The following is a 14245-nucleotide window of genomic DNA, read 5'->3' on the forward strand; positions in this document are numbered from 1 at the left end:
GTATGGTCCTATGAAAAATACATTCCTTACAGGATTGTGCCATGTAGGGACCACAGGGGCAGGAGTTTATATTTTATTGTAAAATGCTTAAGAAGTTCTCCAGCTGCCCAGGTATCTGAAAGCTAAATAATTAGCTTTTTCTGTCTGATGCAGAAACAGAAGAGGGGGGGTGGAAAGTTACTAATGGTGAGTATCCTTTGGTAAGAGGAGGATGTAATGGAGCCTTAAGAATTAAACGTTTCATATGCTCCCACTTATTTGCTTACACAGCTCCTGCCAGAGAGACCATGCTTCCAACACAGAATGTAGATATCAGACTCCAGTATTAAAAGGGATCTTGTACGTCACTTCCTAAGTTGTTTATAATTGTCAGTCATCCTGCAGATTTTACAGCTGATACTAAAACCAGAACAGTTTATTGCCATGTCATGTCTTGAAGGTTATATGAGCCTAGACTCTACCTTGTCAAATACGAGCTGAACAAAGGAGGATAACATAGTTAAGCGTGTAATTCTTCCAGTCCTGCTGTGTGGTATTTTAAATAGTAAGCTGTAATATTTAATAAACCAAATAAACAGGCTTTGAAATTGGCAGGGCAGATAAATAGTGCAAGAGCTAGAAGTACATCTGGTAGGATACTTTCTTCTCTTTCTGTCATCTGCAAGGAATTTTCCCAAGACAATAAGGTCAGAATTGAATTGGGGAAACGGTAATTGTTTTCCACTCCTGTCATCAGGAAACTGAAGTCAGAGCAAAGTACTTCTGTTACCACAACCACAGATGTCTGTAGCCTTCCCCCCACCCCTCATACTCCCAAATTGTTTGGTAAGTGTCTGCATTCAGTGAGTTTAGCACTTTAGTATGTGTATGCGGACTGTACAGGCAACCTGAATGTTCTTGAGTGAAAAAAATTAATATGGAAGTATTACAAAGGGTTGATTGTAGCTGCATGTTACCTTCTGTGCACTTTATTTCAAGTTGTCCACTCAACAAAATTATAGCTGGCAAAAATTAATTAGGACTGACAGGGATGTGTTAAAAGTTCAGCAGTAACTTTCCAGCTTTAATAGATCAGATTCTGGCCAGTTCCTTCAGTCATTTCAAGGAAAAAGAGACTCCTTCCTGAGCACCCACTGTGGAACCACTGAGGTGCTGGAGTCTCTTCCAGTTCCTTGGGATAAGAGCTACTTAGGCTGGAAATGCAAAGGAATGCAAAGGTACTCCTTGGTTTCTCCAAGGATGAAACTTTTGTCCTGCTAAGTCAAAAGGAGTTTTGCTATTGTTTTGACTACAGATAGGAATTCTTCCCAGCAGCAAGTGACAAGAGGCAGTGTTTCCCCCAGCAGTCTCAGAGGAGGGACAGAGCCTGCCTCGCTGGGGAGCAGGGACTATAAGGACTCCTCTTCCATCCTGGATCTGGATGGAGGCTCTCATAACTCTCATCTTGGTCTCAAGGGCAAGAAGTGTAGAGGCTGCAGGCCATCCTGCACATAATCTTCTCAGTCCCTTCTCAGTCCTTTCAACCTGAGTATTATGTTTAAGGAAGTTCTGTAAAAAGTTCCAGCTGCCTCTCCAGGGTAAAGGGGTTCCTCTGTGGCAGATTTTTTAACTGCTATGCTGTAATATCCTGCCATGGTATGCATCCTGGGAAGAAAACCCTTTTTTTGGAGGTACATGGTAGCTTGCTGCAGAAGCCTGCCAAAGACTGGCTGAGCAGCTACATCTCCTTCATCTTCCTGACTATACTAAGTATCAGGCCCACTGGCATGGCGCATCCCAGAGAAGAAATGAGAATCTCGTGTAAGGACTTACTACTCCTGCATCCCTCCTTGTGCCTCTTAAGTAATCCTGTTCAGCCACATACCAGTTCTGGTGTCTGCTCAGTGGTATGGTATGTGAGTTACCTTAGTCTCTAGCTCCTGTTTGTGCCTTCTACCATCTTTGCAAGATTTTATGAATGATTAATGGAGAAAATGTAAAGGACAGAGAGGCAACTGATTGACACTGGCTCCTGAACAAGGCACGGTCCCTGAAATGTGTGTATGCAAAATCAGCAACTCTTCTAAAAACAACTGCTTGCGTATACAGACGCAGGAGTTGGTGGGTACCACAGTGTATGGATTTTGTCAACTGTCCTGTGTAGGTGCAGCTTTGAATATTAGGCGCTAGGTGATTCAGTTGCCTAATCAGAGGCATCTAGTGTCTTCTTAGATCCTGACACACCTCCAGCTGCCGCTTCAAAAGGGCTTAGGTCTCCTGTAAGTCCTTACCATATCTGTCAGCCCAATAAGGATGCCTTGGACAGCCTAGGTCATCTAAAATGGCATAGACCGCTAGTTCAGATGTGTCCTGATTGCTCCCAAGATGTCTGTGTAGCTAGGGAAATGGGATATATTTGAAGTTCAAAGCTTGTATTTTCTGTATAGAATAAAATTATTTCCTTTGTCTTAGTTAAATGGATCATTGGGAGAACTATAAGCCCTTCATGGTTTTGCACATGAAAAGAAACCCAGAAGGTCACAAGCTGTCATATGCAATGAAAAACTGTAAGTATATAGCATGTCTATAATCTGTATGTAAACCACAGTGAAAAGTGCCATGTTTTATGTCACTTGACTGTTTTCATGTAATCAAAGGCTGTGGGGTCCTTTGATCAAGAATTTATGACATTTCAGTGGCACCAAAGACTGTCACTATTTAAACATGAGTAGACTCCTGTGAGAACTGAAGCCATTGTGTGATAAAAGGAATGTACTGGTTATATGACTTGCATACTTCATCTCAGTTTTCTACATTTATAGGTTTCTTTCCAGAAATTATTTAAATATGTTTCATGCCATGTGACTCAAGCAATTTCATGAAAGAAGTGAAATGAAATAAAATGGTAATAACATGGAATCTTATTCATTGCTCTAGAAGCACATGACTTTATTATGTATCTTACAATAGTAGGATGTCATGGAGTTCTTAAATCCAAGTGCTGGAATCATGTTATGTCATGTGACATGGCAAAGAAAAATGATGAATTCTAAAACCCTAAAAATGTTAACAGAAAAACCTGCAACTTATGTTTTTGGGGTGCTGCCTCATGAATTTTGAATATTTGTCATTAACAATACTGAAGTAAGACACTGGGCTTTAACTTGTTAGGGTCTTCAGGATGTTACAGCTGGTCAAGCACAGCACAGCCTGTGTCTTGCTCCACTGATCAACACTGGAAACCTCAGTTTTTCCAGTGTCTTCATGCTGAAGTTCAGCAGTAGTGAACCTGGTGCACCAGCAATCCCACACACCTCTCTTTGTACTCCGTAACTTCTGTGAGCTTGACAGGAATCCCTTAGACCAAGAGTGGATCTGTAAAGGCAAGTCACTGCAAGATTTGCTTACCCAGGCATCCAGACTGAAGGGAAAGCAGCTGCAGGGAAAGGATTGTGGATGAGGAGAGGGTGACTGCAATGCCATGTTTACGTGGGCATGCCTCATGGGCAGCTTGTGGCATTTTGGCAAACACAACTAGACTTCAACAATCTTTCACAGCCCTGTTTGATGCTGTTAGAGGAGCAATAGCCCTTCAGTCTTTCCCTAATGGTCCCTGCCTTCCCTTTGGAGTCACTCGCTTACATACCCTAGTCATCTTTGCTGGTGACATCCTGGACCTGGAGACATCTGCTGGTTGGCAGTCCGACTTCTCCATGAATCCAGTGCCCATGCAGGGGTGTCTCTTTCCTTGTGGGATCTCCCTCAGAAGGAACTTCCCTTCACATCACAAGAATCAACCAAAACACATGCCTTGCTGGAGGACATTGGCATGGCTGATACACATATATGTCAGAGTTCTCTGCAGACTACCAAGTAAGCAAGTGACAGCTGTGCCAAGAGCCAGCCTTTTGCCCTCAGCAACACCCTGGATGTTTCCTTTCTGCCTGGCTTAGGGCTGCACCCCAGTCAGTTGTTCTGGTCATTTTGGCCATCACCATTCTAGCTGCTGGCAAGGCAACCTAGTTTGCTGCAGTTAGCAGCAGTAGTGCCAACTGCTGTAACTAGCCTAGAAGTTGATCTGTGACACACAGCTACTTGGGCTCTGCATGTTTTCAGGCAAATCATTTCGCACAATAACTCTGGCATAGCCTTGACTGGCCAAAACTCCTGCACATGCATCAGTCAGTTGCAAGAATGCCCGTTTTTGCATATTTTTTTTTGGTTTGGTTTGGTCGGGGATTTTTGGGGGGTTGTTTGTTTGTTTGTTTGTTTTTTAAATTGGCCAGTTAGCAAACATATCTTGGTTCTCTGCTGTACAGACTAGAAAAAATGGACACAGGGAGGCACCAATTAGCCAAAGGCCCGGTCAGGTTTTGCACTTTTCATCAAGGCTTGTATGTCCTGTGTGACATAGGGCATGCACTGTGCTTGGTGGGTTTTGTCACACTTGACAAATCCTGTCTTAGGAGCAACTAACTTTGGTATGCCCTTGTACTTGCTCTAGCACCTCCCCCTGCTGTCTGTCCTGGTTTCCTTCCTCCAGCCTGGGTGGACTGAGAACCTCAGCTGGCCTTGGAGGAGAAAAAAGCAAAAGATTAGGCAAGACACCATGCCTTATAAGGTAGTCAATCATTCCTTAAACTATGGCACACACTATGACAGGCCTTGTCCTAGACGATGTAACTCTTGAGAAAAAAAATAACGTGGCATATTATATATAAGAGCTGAAAAATGTCACCCAGAACTGACCCTCAGGATAGGAACTGAAAGAACAGATGTACTGCTATGTAGTATTTAGAAACACTCTGATGGGCTTTGTGATAGGCTGTGGACTCCCAGATGAAATAAGGGCAGAGGAACCAGGCTGTTTCTCACTCTGCCTTCCAGAAGAGTTTTTAGACTTGCCCAGATATGCTGCCATCTAAGGCTGGTTGCAATGGGTGGGCATGCCTGGAAGGGCAGTATCAGGGAAGGCTGAGGGTGTAGCTAGATTGATCCATGTGGCATGCATGCTTCTGGTATGCAATTTCATGAGTTCTGGGTAAAACCCGACTTTTCAGTGCAATGCAAGTCAGTTGGGCTGTGCCAGACCCCAGTCTGAGTGTGTAGTGGCTTCTGGGCAGCTTACGGACAAACAGAAACTTTGTGAAAGTGGGTTTGAAAGCAAGCTTCGAAGCCATGGATGTACCCAGGAAGAGCAAATTCTGCAACCTTCACTTCTCTGGAAACTGACTCTGTGAGTTACTTAACTGACTTTCACATCCTTATTCGCTGTTTCACACAGCAACGGACAGAGGAAAGATGACAGAAGTAGCAAGTTTGGGATTTGCTTACTTGTGCCTTGAGTCATGCATGCTACATCAGGCTGACAGGGTTCTCCTCTAACTTCGATTTTGAATCTGCAATGAAATTTTGTACACAGATAAGGTATTGAATGGCTTCTTTATGACCAGGCTTGTCTTTTTGTGACACAAGTATGTATTTTTTTCACTGTCAAAAAGTTCCTTCTTTCCTGCAGAGAAAGAAGTAAACAGGCCTGGAGAAAGACCTGTGCAAAACTGCAGTATCTACTGAAGGAGCAGAGAGGGAGCAGGAGGAGTGAGGGGACAGCAGGTCATGCAGGGCAGGACAATAGAGAAGAGATTTGGAGACAGGCAGGCAGAATTGTTTTCTTTGAAGTATGCAGATTTTTGCAGACTCAGAACTTGGTTTTCGTCCCTTTTGAACCACTGTGAAAGACTAACTTTGCTGGAATCTATGGAATAAATTTCAAGGAGGTGAAAGCTAGGCCTCTTAAGTCTCCTTTTTTTCTGGGTCCATCCTAATTTATCCATGGCTTTGCTGTAGATGCTTAGCTCTCCAGCACAGAATTTGTTCTATAAAGGCCAGATGCTCAGAGTGTAAACGCCCCTGCTCATGCGGGTGCAGGCAAAAACTGCCTCAGTGGTCACTGCTACTGCGTGACCAAGAGTCTTCGGTTTACTGTGTGGACAGGCAAGAAGAGGAGGGATGGAGCACACACTGAATCAGCGTGTTGCACAAACAGATTGAACAATACATGGGAGGCACGCTTCAGGCATCTGCAACAACGGTGCGCTTGAAATGTTGCCACTTAAGTCATTCTCAAGGATCTGTACATCTAAAAAGGACTATTAAATTTTTATGTCAGTTAAACAGACATCATTAGTTCAAATAATGTTTTGGATTTTTTTTAAATGAAAGGGAAATGATTAAGAACAGGCAAGGTAAACAATTATCTAAACAATGAGCTTTATTGCAAAAATATACAGTGGGCTGAGAGACAGTTTTATATGATGCCATTCTAAATCCTAAAAATCACCGTAGAACATTGAAAAGGTGACTGGCATTTAACTGTAATGGAGCTGTAACACTAAGACAAATTTATCTGAAGAAATATTAAAAGTGCCAGGATAATTAATGTACTTATAATGCTCTCTACTCTCTTGCAAAACCTCGTATTCTTCCCTGCTGATTTTTCCTCTAAAGCAAAATAAATGTTAGCAATAATAGAGGCTCATATCACCTTACAAAGCTGTAAAATCATATATCATAAGAAATGGGAATTCTTTGCCAATGAAAATAGAAAAAGATTTTCGCATTCTCAAATGTCTTAGCTTTTGGCATCTGGAGTAAAACCAACTCTTTCTGAAATATAAAGCATTATTTTATGGAAAACTTATGTTCCTTAAGAGCCTAGAAGCTATAAAAAGAGGCTTTCTTGAAATCATAGCAATTTCTATGAGCAATAATGCAAGTCATATGTTTTCTAAAACAAATTTAATTAATTTTACTAAATCTCTCACAAATAGAGTAAATATTTCTATCAGGCCAACATATCACACCAGAATCGGCAACTGTTTTTCTATCTTGCTACTGAAGAAAATGTCAGAGGTAGAAAAATGCATTTCAACAGAATGAATGAGACATGGGAATCCCACAGCCACAGTGTCAGTGCTGTTACAGTGCCATGTCAGTACTACTCTGGCAGGAGCAGAAGGCAATTACTACACAAAACCAACAAATCTTTTCAGATTTCCTAAGTGTAGCGTAGAGGTGTCAGTTGTGTTCAAATTACAGATTAATTCTATGGAAAACCTTCACCTTAAAAAAGCTAGAAAGCCAAGTTCACAGATCTTGGGAAATAAGAGCTTGAAGGTCATTTAGGCCTCTCGAACTCTGCTTCTTATGCACATGAATGTATTTACTGTTCCTCATGTGGGGGATGACTCCCCAAGAACATGGGCTCCTTCCCAATGCCTCTTAATTTCTTTATTTATTCATAAGCCCTGCAGCCAGAAAGAGTCATCACAGGTCATCTTGTTTACTCCGACATATCAATAGAAGCAACTGGATTTCACAAATCAAGCCCACCACTTCCAGCAGAAAGATACCCAGCCTAGCTTTTGAAGTGGCAGATGCCAAGGGGTCCACAAGGCATCCTTCTCCAATTTCCCTGCAGTCCTCAAGGTAAGCCTAAGGGTTCTGGCCCCCCAAAAGAAGGAAGCTCACCTGTGTTGAGTGAGTGACTTGCTGAAGGAAGGCTCCATTTATTGGGACAGAATTTCCTAGTTACAGGCAGAATCCCAGAATGAATTCTACAGTGTTGGGTAAGGGTAGGCTATTGAAAATTTGAGAAGAGTGAAAACTCCTTTTCAAACTTTTCAATTTTGACAGTATTTGCTGTAGATCACAGAAGTCACATCATCAGACTGAGGAGGCTTTTGGGTTTTTTTTGCCAGAGAATCTCCAATCACACAGCAATGCTAAATGAGTAGAAAAGAAAAAGAATAATTTCTGAGTCCTTTCCTCGGCTCACTTAATCATAAAACACATTTCAGTCATATTGCAGAAAGCCCTCTGAGAAAAGATGAACCTGCCAAATTTTAGGCCCAAGGAAGGGGAAAACTGTTAAGAGAGATCTACAGATAATTCCTCAGATGAGACAGAGCTGTATTGCTGCACCAGTAGGCATCAACCTGCTGCAATGGCACCATAATTCTGTATTGTGTGAAAGGATGGCCAAGAAGGTCAAATAGATTTCAAATGCATTCAAATTTGAAGGGAAAATTTTAAAATCAGTTGTCTTTATTCCTAGTGTAATGAATTTTTACAATACTTTGTAAAATGCCCTTAATTATCAATGTAAGTTCAGAGCATGGTGAAAAAAAAAATATGATGATCTTTGTGACCATTCTGAAAACACAGTGTAAACACAAATAGGAATGAGCATCTTCCTGACAATGAGAGAACTGCACTGCTGGCTACATACTGAAGCAGAAATTTTGGTCTCATTTGAACTGAGATACCTCAACCACAACTCCAGAGCAGTCAGCAGAGATCTCTGGATTTACTCCTGTGAAAAAGAGGACAGAGCCTGGTCCTGAATAAGTCTATTGCTTTGTGCTTTGCATGCACAGAAGTCATAAAGAGAAGAAGGATTTAGCTGATTTTAATTGTGCACTTTGGTAAAGAGCCAAGTCTGTTCTAACACACTTCTTATGTTTGTAGGGATAAAAGGGAAAATAATAATATAACAAAAAAATAATGTAACAAAACCAATCCTACAGAAAGACAAGTAAAGTTATATAGAAGTCCATATTATTGCCATTAAGTAAAAACAATTTTTAGAATTACTGAGACATGAAACTACATAATCATAGGAGGTGGGGGGAAAACATTCCACTACCAAGGAGTTACAGAGATTTGGGAACACAACTGAACAGCTGTGAAAGTTCAAATCTAAACTCACTATCTTGGTAGTGTCCATCACAAGTATACTGCAGGCAGTAGGAGGATAAACCCCAAGTTCATTATAACCGTTATTCCTGGTTGTTGAAAAAAACTGTGAAATCTGCTGTGACACAACCTGTTAACTTTTAGCATTTGATACCTTTAAATCAGAATGAGAAGCTAATGCAATCCACCAAGAAACTGAGCTAACAATCTTCCAGCAACTCACCATGAAAATTAAAAAAAAAAAATATTGAAGTCAGAGTTAAACTGAAACACTGACAAAACTAAATGAGTTCCTAGTAATAGAAGAAAAGACAGCCAAAGTGATATTCCAGATGGAGATTATTTGGAGTTACAGCAGCGAACTGTGTAAAGCTAAAGGAATGGTAATAAAGAATGAAAATGAATCTGACTATTAAATGGAGAGGATAGAAAACGGTGCCACTGAGAGATGGGCATGTTAGCAGGCCGAAATGGGATACTCTTCGCAAGAGATTGGCTCTAGAGCTGACAATCCTGCAGTGTGTCAATTCTTTTTAAAGCAAACCCAGCAACTCTTATTAAATATCAGATCATCCATCGTGAATTATGAAAGCTGACTTGCCCATGCACTATTGCTTGACAACAGTGAACAGAGAACGAGTAAAATAAGTCCCTCCATCCTTCCCTTGCTCCACAGGCTGGCCACCAGAGCTGCTTTGCAGTACTGACTCTGGGAGCCTCCTGCTGCAGTATGGACAGCTGATAGCAGACCCCATGCCTCAGGGAGATGGGTTCTGCAGCACTCTTGCACTGGAGCCCTAAGTCCCTGAAGCTTAGTGACACTATCCAGTAAGCATTCAACAATTTCCTCTTCACTCTTAAAGGTGATGTGATAAAAGAAGATACCTGGGGTGAGAGGGAGCATTTGAAAGGGGCTCCCTGCTGCTATCTAAACTAGCTATAGTCAAGGTCTCAGGTGCTTAGTAGGGTTTCTGAACTTCTGTGCCCCATCTGGCAGCCTCCCTCCCACTGGGTGAGCAGCAGCAGCAGCTGGGAAGAGGAACCCAGGCACTGATCTGCCGTGCTCTAGGGCATCAAGGCATCCAAATCTTTCTTAAGGTTGAAAGAGTTCATTATATGTTTTATTTCAATGTAATGTTAGGCTACAGATGACACTCACATTTATAGGCTTCTGCACAGCTCGCTTTCCAGTTTGCTCTCACCTCTCTATCAGAGACCACCTCCACTGGGCTCCGTTCCAGCTAGACCCTCCACTGCACTCACAGACAGCCTGTGGCCATATGAAATATTTAACCTGGGGAGTGGCAAAATCTTTTCCCTGCTGCGGACTGAAAGCCCTCTGAACATCTTTAACAGGTCACTACTTGACTCACATCTTAATATTAGCCAGTAGTAACCAGAAAAATAAACAAGGTATGTGTTGGCAAGCAGCCTGAAATAAAATCACAAGTCACACTGAGGTTCGACTCCCATCTCCCTCTCCCTTGTTTTTCCCTTTCTCTCTCAGCAATTTAAAATGTTACTCTTCCTCAAAGTGGCCATTTAAGGCTGAGAACAGGGAGTAAAAGCCACAGCCTTCAAACACCTGCCTTTCTCCCATCGGCTAGAGGTAACAGCAGCAGCTGGGAAGGGTCTCATCCTCCTGGACACAACCATGCCCTGAACTCCAAAATTCGCGTGCCTGCTATTTCTGCACCAGCCTCCATTTGTCTGGCCCGTTGCTGTTTGCTGCCTCTCCTCCAGTTTATCCACCCACTTTTCACTCTCCCTGCTCATCCTGGTTTTCACTCTCGCCCTCCTCTCTCCAGCCTCCTTCCTACACAGTTGGTCCTTCCTTTCTTCACCTTCTTAAACCTCAGTGCCCCCCCGCATCACCCCCTAACATCCAGCACCAGTATCTTCTGTAACAGTATGTTTTGACCTCTCTCTTCATGTACATGTGCACACACCCGTTATGTGACTCATATATAAAAAAACATGCTTCATACACAAGTCAATGGTTCGTTATCTTCATTCACCAGGTTGAGTGGAGAGAGACAATTTATTCACACAGGTACCTGCTCTTTGGAAAGGACTTGCACTGGAGCAGTGGTTGGTTCCCTACTCTGTTGCTTGATGCCATGTTCAGGGTCATCTGGGAAGGAACGGACAGATTAGACTGGTTCTGTCCTGAGGCAAAGCAGCAAAGAGAAAAAAAAAAAAAACCAACCACAAAAACATGCAACAGAAAGCAGATGAGACCAAGGTCCTCAGGCTGGGTCAAGGGTTTAGGATTAGGAACAGCATCACAGAGGAGAACTTTGTATGCCAAATATAACATCATGTGTGGTAAATACATGAAGCCAGATGTCACTGAATCTTCAGAAGTCACATGAGTTGACATCCTCTGTACAACTCCTAGGGGAAGGCTATATATATATTTAAAGCCTTCTGTTTCTATATTGTTTCTTAAGTTATATTTATTGCTTGACAGTGAAAAATTGATCTACACCTGTTACATCTAAGTATCTTAACCAGTTTGAAGTGTACCAGAGTGGAATATCTATTTGACATTTAAAACAATGAGACAGTTGTGTACTGTCTTTAGCTGTGACACTGTCAGTCAGCTCATTTTTATGTTTACTACGTTGTGCACACGAAATGTGTGAAATGTTTTCTAGATACAATCGGAATATAATCCTGACCTTTAGAAAAGATTTTTGCACATTTGGTATTTTTTACTGCTAAGACATATTTAGCACAGTCCTAAAATTGAGACTCTTATCAAAGCTAACAGAGTGGAAAGTAAAATTCGGTAAGAATGTCCCTGAATTAAACTGTGTTAGTCTTTTCCACAGTTCCTGTGATATGTTCCAAATGGGTGGCAGTCAGATGGTAATTATAAATCATTGCTTTCACTTCTCTAACTTGAGCATTATCCAAGATAGACAGTGAACACCTCTGAAATAGCTTATGCAGTTACCTCAAAGACTTCAGGAAGACGTTAGGTTTGCTGTCGTTCTGTAGAACTTAGATGGCAAAATCTGAAAAGTGTCTTCTCACATCAGGTTTTTTTCACTCCTTTGCAATTTGAGAATGCATTGGGCAGCAGCAGAGACTCTGGAATTATCTTCTGCAGACTCAGGAAGATGGTACTCTACTGTGTCATTCTCAAATCACATTTTAAATTTTTTTCAGGATCAGCACTATAAACTTTTTTAAAAAAATGAAAGTTGTTGGTATTCATTGGGGGACATCCTTACTCCTGCTGAGTGGACTTTAGGCACTTTGCTTTGGATCAAATTCTTCTGTCTGTCACTGACTCACAGAGTTCTTTTAATATTGTTCGAAGGATCACGTGTTGCACTCTTGATCTGTGAAAATTATAGACTAGGTAGGTTTCTACTTGCAGTTTCCTCTTGCACAGTTTACAGGATCCTGTGAAATGTTCCAGCAAATTCAGGCTGGAGTAGTACTAGAACAACTACAGAAAGTGTTGGATACACAAAAACTGAAAAGTGGGCAGTTAGGAGCCTTTCAAAGTGAAGGTTAAGAAAATATAAATGTGTTTCAAACAAAAGTCCTAAACCTGGTGAAATTTGTGCAGATGCTTAACATTTTACTTTGTGAGTAGCTCCATTTAAATCACTGGGGCTCTTCACAGCATGTAAAATTTGACACATACACAAGCCTTTGCAGGATGAGGGCCAGATATTTTTTTTTTTAAGAGTGTGACTTGCTTGGAGATATTCCAGAGGGAAAAAACATGTGGGGCTTTCTATAAAATTGTTGGCACCATTCTGCTTATTAAACAGGCATGAATTCCGTCAAATAAGATAAGGTCTAGACATTTATATCAAGTATGTGGAAGTTCACGCCTATTCCTAAATTAAAAAAGAGAGCATTAATGCTTTGAGATTTATACGCTGGGTTAAATCCTTGGTGTATATTTAGTTAGGGTTTTAGAATATTACTTCTCTTATTTATTTTACTATCTTACCTATAGTACTGCTATCAGGCAAAATTTGCTCTGTTAGCTAATAAATTGCCACGACTTTCAAGCAGACTGCACAGAAAACATTTTCTATTATCTTCATTATGACTTTAGATGTGGCAAAAAGTAAATCCTCCTATCTTACCTCAAGCTAATTCAACACCAAGTATGTAAGACAAGAATGTATGTTCAATTCTCAGCTTGCATATTGAAGAGCAATATATTCATTTCAGGAACAGAGTCTAATTTTAGATCAGTATTGAAGGTGCGATGAAAATGCGAATGCTGGGGGTGTCAGTAGGGCTTTTCAAGAGCAAGCCCAGTATAGTTCTTGAACTATGACAATTGTGAGATGAAAGAAATCATAGAATAGGCTTTAATGGTCCAAGTGGAACCTAGTATATAACTGAAATGATTCACCCTCCAGTTGTTATCATGGGCATGGCCTCAAACTACTTCAGATAAATGCTTCGACATTATAGCTCTTCAAGAAAACAGACATAGTCGTTTGGCCCACTGGGTGCTGGACTGCTTGGTGGTAGGTGCTGCCAGCACTTTAAATAAGCAGCCTAGGGAGACACGTGGAACATCTGGCGACAGCAGCCACTTTTAATCACACAGGCCACAGGTCACGTTGTACCACAGCACACAAACCGGTGTCACATTTAGCAAAGCACGTTTACTTGACCACAGGGTGTCTTGAGGTCAGATTTAAAAGCTTCTGCAGACGTTGACAGGAACGCAGCAGGATTTTCACAAGCCCCTAAGCGCTTATTTCCATTGGTTTCTCACTAGGACTGTCTTTGTAGTAATACTTTAAAAATACTTCAAAAATACAGCATTAGGTGTATCAAGGCACACTGCCTTGCTTCAGGCTGCAGCCAGCCAGATGCTGCTGGCTGGGTGATTGGTTTTCAACTCCGGTTACTTTTTAGGGCAGCTGTCCCGTCCCCGTACCAAAATCCTCTAGGGCTTCTATTCAGGGAATGCAGGAGACCTGGGTGAGTTAACAGGGACAGTTGCTACATGAACCAGGTACTTTTTTGTTAACAGAATTGCATAGGAAGTCTTGGAAGCCTTTTTCATCTCCTGGGATATGGTAATCCCTGTGGATTTTTCAATGGAGATAGCACCCCATATACACAGGGAAAAGAATAGTTTCTTCACCAGCTGGGCTGGGCCTGGTGCTTCAAAATCATCTTTTCAAGCAAGGATACCTCCCCTCTCCTTGCTGGGGCTCTCCAGCCCCACACTCAGACTGGCCATACTGGAGGGTGCCAGGCCCCTTCTCTACGCGTACTTCCCTCAGCAACTTCTGCATTCCTATTTTTAAAAGTCGCACATTCTGAAGATAGGGGAACACACACTCTTTGTAAAGTAATCTCCAGTTCCTTCCCCATTCCACAGAAGCACACTGCTCAGAGCCAATTTTACTGCATAGCTGGAAAGTCTGTTATAGAAATGTATGTAATCTATATTATTACTTGCCTGAAAAAAAAGGGGGGTGGCGGGTGGATGGTGGGGGGAATGTTCCCG

General features: G+C 41.8%; 1 protein-coding gene across 4 annotated transcripts in view; it reads left to right on the forward strand.

Moving 5' to 3' along the window:
- Window positions 1-14245, forward strand: part of SOCS5 (suppressor of cytokine signaling 5) — a 94101-nt gene that overhangs the window by 32661 nt on the left and 47195 nt on the right. For 2 of the 4 annotated variants that reach the window (XM_056357303.1, XM_056357306.1), the window contains 2 exons: window positions 2452-2546; window positions 7285-14172. The gene's annotated coding sequence lies outside the window, so the exon portion shown is untranslated. The remainder of the gene's footprint in view (window positions 1-2451; window positions 2547-7284; window positions 14173-14245) is intronic. The other 2 variants (XM_056357304.1, XM_056357305.1) reach the window with 2 other exon arrangements.

This window comes from Falco biarmicus, chromosome 12 (assembly GCF_023638135.1).
Source record: "Falco biarmicus isolate bFalBia1 chromosome 12, bFalBia1.pri, whole genome shotgun sequence".
Classification (NCBI taxonomy): domain Eukaryota; kingdom Metazoa; phylum Chordata; class Aves; order Falconiformes; family Falconidae; genus Falco; species Falco biarmicus.